At 38.5% G+C, this 6,966-nt stretch overlaps 1 pseudogene; it reads right to left on the reverse strand.

The window, feature by feature from the left end:
• Positions 1–3,366, reverse strand: part of LOC124915811 — a 6,428-nt pseudogene extending 3,062 nt beyond the window's left edge.
• Between the last annotated feature and the right edge of the window lie 3,600 nt (positions 3,367–6,966).

Genomic DNA, 6,966 nt, shown 5'->3' on the forward strand with positions numbered 1-6,966 from the left:
CCTTTTTTCTGTCGTTAAGGTGGAGAACTGAACCAAGAATTCTCTTTCTTCATCATCAATCGAATCACTGTTCGCGATCCAGGATTCTATTTTATCATCAACCCAATCCCCGTTCACGTTTTTTCCTTTTCTTATCAATGAATAGATCTCTTTACTTGTATGACTTAGATGTCTCGTCTTTCTCGAAAAAGTGATTCGATTGATGGGATTTGGTATGATACTTATGAGATCGATGAGATTGATATTCAAATATTTCTTCTTAGAGCGTATTGATTTGACCCCATAAGCGGGACCACCACCCAATAGCATGTTGCCGCCAGAAGCGTAACCCCTTATTTCTTCTAGAGAATTTCCTAATTGTTCCAGAACAACTAGAAAGAGATTCTTTAACCAGAAAGAATTCGGTTCAGATTTAAGATACCTATCTAGAAGTTTTCGCAACTCAATCATAGATGATGGGATCATCAAAGATTTGACCTTTTCAAATTTTGTCTATAACTCACTAGAGGCCCAGGAAACAAAGAGAAGATGTGTAGGAACGAGAAATTCTGCAACAAGAAGGAGGAAAATGATTGAATAGAAGAACTCCCAAACATTTAGCGATCTTAGATGTGTCGATGTGACTCATTTTTTTGATGAATCATTTCATCGGACAAAAGAAGATTATGAAAATACTTACTCTTGGGATTATGAGATGTTCGATGTTTATGAGAACCATATGAATCAGTGCACTACTTGATTCAAATGGTTATCGCTGGCTTACACGAATATATATAAAGCCAATGATAAATTATAGAATAAATTATGGAAACATTTTTTCGATGAATTATTGATTTTATAGAATAAAGTCAAGGATAAATTATGTATAATTTATGTTTAAAACAAAAAAATAAATTATGTATAATTTACGGTTTAAAATAATTAAATAAATATCTCAAAATACCCAAAATTACCCAAAAATAAAAGAAATTATCATAATTTTAATTATGTTATCAAAAATATTTTTGTGTATTAATTTGGTGAAGAAAAACACAAGAAAGAGGTTCAAATTCAATTTAAATAACCCTTTTAATAGAAATAAAAACTAATAATTCAGTATAGCCGAAAATAAAGAAATCAGTTGCAGTAGGATTCTTATCCATTGGATTAACGCTGGACTTTATCCAACACTCAAGAGGAGGCCACACCAACCGGATATAGCCAAGCGTGCGCGCTCGTGTCCACAATGGATCGTGATAGGATCGGTGTTTCTAATAGAGACTAGAGTCTGACTATTGTTAACAACTTATGACAAACGATTTGATAAAAACACTATTAAGGATTAATATCTCTTTCTATTCTTCACAAATTCTTCAAACTCTTGAAACGATTTCAAGTGCGGAAGTGTTCGTCGGATTTGAAGCTTTGAACCAATGAAAGATGAATGACAGAAAGTAAAGAACATAACAGGTTGTTTATGGATGTTTGGAGCAAACCCTCCTACGTCACCCCTTCTTCCACAACCGGAAGGATTTCACTAAACTCTTTGAATCAAATACAGTTTACTAAACTAGCTAACACTTTGTTGAACAGAACAACCTCTGTTCAACTTACAATATTATAAACAATATCTCTCAGCTAGACAGTATTTTGATTCTTTCTCTCTTGAACTTGGAAGATGATAGAAATCAGTAAGTGCAAGAGTAATTCGGTAAGACAGTAATGTGAGCAAGGTAACCACTGATTCGTCTGTTGTCCTTGAGCATCTATTTGTAGTAAAAGAACACCAACGGTTGAATATTCTTCATGGACACGTGGCAAGCATCCATTGGAAGGCCTCCCATAAAATCAGAAATCTACAGACTCTGAGCAAATGGATCGTGGCCGTACCGAACTAGTAGTGCGCCGAATATCCTCTCTGATATTGTCTTGTATTGGACAAACCATTGGAAGGACATTTGCGTGCGTGGCGTTCGTTCATTAGATACAATTATCTGGCTTGTCAGACTGCACAAGAGTGAGTGGAGCAGAGTAGCAGACAACTAGTTAATCGTGGGTAGACGTATGCTAACTTCAAACGGCTTCTGAAGCGAGACATTAGACGTGCTCCATTATACTGCCTAGTCTAAGGGAGTTAGATGTCGACATCTAATTGCGTGTTCCATTAGACCACCAAGTCTAATGGAATTAGACTGCAACGTCTAACTATGCATCCCTTTAGACTTGTCTGAAGGAGTTAGACGCCAACATCTAACTACGTTTCCCATTGGACTACCACGTCTAATGGAGTTAGACCTCAATGTCTAACTACGTATCTGTTAGACTACAACGTCTAACTATGCATCCCTTCAGACTTGTCTGAAGGAGTTAGACGCCAACGTATAACTACGTTTCCCATTAGAATACCATGTCTAATGAAGTTAGACCTTAACGTCTAACTACATATCTGTTGGACTGCAACGTCTAACTATGTATCACTTTAGACTTGTCTGAAGGAGTTAGACGTCAATGTCTAACTACGTTACTCATAGACTATCATGTCTAATGGAGTTAGACCTCAACGTCTAACTACGTATCTGTTAAACTGTAATGTCTAACTACGTCTATTTAGCCTGCTTAGACCACGTCTAAGTTAGCAAAGTCTGATGCACCTTCACATAAACAATTAGACAACTTAGCTTCATTCTGATTTAAACATCATCAAAACTCAATTGTTTAATATTTCTTAACTTCCGTTTATTTCTAAGTTAATTAACACTTTACTTCATTTTCCCAACAATTTCTTCTAAGTTAATTAACTCTTTATTTATTTTTTCCTAACAATTTTTCCCTTTTTGATTATTTAAGCTAAATTATCAAAATTAGATGAGTTCATGGTTTAATCCAAAACTTTCCCTTTTTGATGATGTTAAAACTATGAAATCTTAATAAAACAATGTAAACACCCATCAAATGCAATTGAAATCAAAGTAGTTCACCAAAATAATCCAACATAAGTTTTAAAATATAAAAAGAAAAGAGAGAAATGTATGGTCCTTCCCTTTTTCCGTTTGGATCAGTTTCGCCTTCTAGCAAAGAGTTACCCGTTAGGAGGTCATGGAATCGAGTGATAGCACCTCGGCCGCCTCCACTTCCACCACCTCTGTCGCCTCCATGTCTTGGATCACCTCTCTTCGCTGGTCTGCAACGTTCTTCGTTCTCTTCAGAAGCTTTGCGTTTTGATTTCGATCGAGTTCCTCTAGCAACTCCACCTCTTAAGATACCACCTCTAGAGCTACCTTTCCCCTTTTTAACATTATCAGCTTCAGTAAGGGCTTTTTCTTTAGTAGCAGCCTCAACTTCTTCAGCAGCTTGAATAGACCTTGCAAAAGAATCAACTTGCTCCATTCGCCCGACTTAAGCTCTATTCATTGCATTGGACACCTCCATCATTTGATCTCGCAAGAGATCCATTCGTGACATAACATTTTGATGAAGCTCCAAGATGAGAGATTTGGATTCAATAGACTGCTCAGATTGTATTGAAGAAATTCTTCTCAAACTTCTTGTACGTAGAGTTAACTAGTCTTCTCAATTCCTTTTGAGTAGCCAGAATAGAAGACACTTCTACTTTGCTAGAAATTGAGCCCTTCTCCAGATTAGCCAGTCTGGATTGCATATCCAACATATTCTGTTGAATTGAGCTCATTGCATCCAACATGGAATTTTAGAATTTTTCTCCTCTAGGAGAGGCTTCTTTTGAAGAATGAGCAGTAGAGGATACAGCCTGAGAGCAAGCTGGAGCAGTACGAATCGGACTTACATGCACATTAACTTGTAAGGAACGCTCGGGTTCTTTATCTTTGGAATGAGAAGAGAGATCCTTGGACGCATCCTTGGATTGCTCTTGGTTATTGAGAATATCGTCACATACTTGATGAATCTGTTCTAAGATACGTTCAGAATGAAGAGGTAAGTCAACAACTTTATCTATAACATCTGTAGGTGTTATGATCGGGGTTAATGGAGGAGAAAGAATTGGACTTTCTTCCGAGGATGAGGACGAAGAAGACTCATCTCTATCAGCTTGTTCCCCCACAGCAGAGAGAATCTTTTTGGAATCTGCCTTCTTTAAGGGTTCCCCTTTGTTTCTGATTTAGGAGAGAAATTAACTACCTTTGCTGATTCCTCTTCCACCACTGGAAATTCTTCTTGTGTAACCGGAGGAGCCATTTCAGAAGACTCCTTTTGTTTAATATGAGGCTGAAGTGTTTCAATAACAACCTGCTCTATCTCTAAATTTATTTATGGTTGACCCATGACCGTGGTCTACTCAATAATCTCCTACGCCAATAACCGCTTTTCCTCAAACTATATGTTGGACAGCTCAATAAGATGGGCAGTAACTTGCTCATCTTCTTGTGAAACAGATTGGTCAACATAAAATATCTCAATTGGCTCGTCTTCACTATACAAGTAATGAAACAGACTTAATCTGGAAGACTCTGTTCCGTGAACCTATTGAAGGACTGTCGAACAATAGCCATTCATAAGAGGTCCAATCTCTTCAAAGCGTTATGCTCTACAGGAGCATCCCTGTAGAGAGAGTTGAAGTTGGCCTTCCTCTTCTCAATCATGGGAAACATAATACTTCCCATGATGTTAGACACCACTAGGTCTTTTCTTTTGAGGTCTTCAGAGACCTCATCAGTTTTAGCCCATTTCAGGACTCTCTTCTCTGTCTTTATCAAATTCCTCCATTCTTTCAAAATTTCCTTCTTCGAGAACATCTCATCAAATTGAGTGGCTAACTTGTAGTTAACCCAAGTGTCAAAGATGTTAATCTTCTCAGCAACCTTCATTTCTATTTCCTCCATCACAAGGTTGACAATATAGCTGGCTTTTGAAACCCTCTTCGGAGATTCTGTAGCAATCCTCTTTCCCTTTCCAGGAACCACATCCGGTTTAGGAGTTGGTAAAGGTTCACCGATAACAATACCGCGAACGCCCCTTGTTGTTCTCATAATTTAGAAAGGGGACAAAGGCTTCTAAAAGGCCCCTTTTGGGAGTTCAAACACAACACCCTTTCCCATAACATTGGGTTTGACCACAATCGGCTCAATATTCGGCGGAATAGGAGCCTATTCAGATGCTAGAACAATAACAGGAGTTGGAGCAATAACTTGCTCTGTTTCAGTAGTAATCACATCATTACTAGTAGCCTCAACCGCTACTTATTCTTCGGGGAGAACAGACGACACAACCCTGTCAATATTTTCACTATTCGGACCAACTGGCTCAACAATTGGTCCTTCAGCTTGTTCCATCACAGGAACATCAATAAAAGGCACTAAGGCCAGAGGAGAGGAAGAGGTTACCTTAGTAGACTTCTTGGACGGCTTAGACGCCTTAGGCGCCTTAAATGCTTTAAACGCCTTAGACTGATCAACATCAGGACCAGAAGACTTAGCTGGCTTCTTCAGCGGACTGAGGATGGAGAAAGAGATGAAATATGAATGGCGGCAATAGGAGGAAGACCCTGTATTTCCCTAGAGTCAACTACTCCAGAATCCTTCTTCAGAGAGATCTTTGGGCTATTCGTGCTAGCCGCAGATTCCATTATAGATTTGGTTCTTTTAGCCCCCATAGACTGAACATAAGTAGCCTATCGCTTAGATCGAGTGACCGGCTGGCCACTTGTTTGTTGACTGGATGAGCCAGAAGCCATGTCCTTTGAGAGCTTTGATCTTGCAAGAGTGCTCTTCACAAAAATTAGTGAATATGCGACTCGGGTTAATAGCCTCACCCTCGCCCATAGGAACACCCAAGTGCTTTATAAACCATCCGAGTTGGGCTGAGATGCTCACACTCTCCTTGTTCATTGAGTAAATCATCTGGCATAGATTAGAAAATAGCGTAAATGCTCAGTTGATTTGCATACCTTTCGAAATGGCTGTCATGTAGTCGAAGCGGTCATGGCTATAAAGGTCGAACGAACCTAATTTACCTTGAAGAGCCTTTGCCACGATATCGTTAAATAGGATAAAATGCGGCTTTAGGGCCTTCTTCCCGTTTAGCCTGATAGAAGAGCCATCATTGAAAAAGCAATCTGCATTTCCGAGATAGTTTCTGCTGGAATCTCTAGATTGAAGGTGTGACCCTCTGAAGGAAGTTCTAGAAACTCAGCATAGACAAATTCATTAAAAGATATAGACATTTCGTTTATAGTCACCGTAAATGATTCTCCGACTACGTTCACCGTCTTGAAGAACTCTCTGACTTCCTTCTCGTAAAAGATGAACGGTTCGCCAATGTACTTTCGAAGACCGGAATACTCCAAAGAACGGAACATATCAACAATATCTTATAGATCAATGGTGTACACTGATACGAAATCCACTTGTAAGGTGTTGTGACCAAGAGTGATAGGTTTATTGTTAGCCATTTAAGAATAGATGAAGAAGATGAACACGATTTCTTAAAGAGAAGTTAGAGAAAAACTAAGGTTCTTAAGAAATTTGTGAGCGTAAAATCTTCAACCACATGCACGATGTCCTTAAATAGACTCCGAAACGTCACATGTGTTAACCGTCACTTTTGAAAAAGAAGGACCACCAATTAATGTTAGACGCCTTTTCCCAAAGGTAGTCATCATTAACTGGGTTTAAACCAATAATAATTTAATATTAAAAGGTATATTAGTCATTTTCCTTGACATTGAAAGACACGCGTCTTCAAGTCATTAATAAATGACTGCTTTAATGTTTAAGCGGGAAAATTAGATGACCGTGCAAGAACACATTGTCCTCAATTAATCCAAAGATGAAACGTCTAACTGCACACGTAGTTAGACGTGTGATTTGCTTTTGCATTCTGGCATCTAAGTTGGATAGACGTCTATTAGACGCATGAGTCTATTAGTCACGCTTGTCTTATAGATGTCTAAGCGTCTATTAGACGTAGAGATCTAATTACACATGGATAACACGTATTAGACGTGTGTCTGGT

The sequence above is a fragment of the Impatiens glandulifera genome, chromosome 9, assembly GCF_907164915.1.
Source record: "Impatiens glandulifera chromosome 9, dImpGla2.1, whole genome shotgun sequence".
NCBI lineage: Eukaryota > Viridiplantae > Streptophyta > Magnoliopsida > Ericales > Balsaminaceae > Impatiens > Impatiens glandulifera.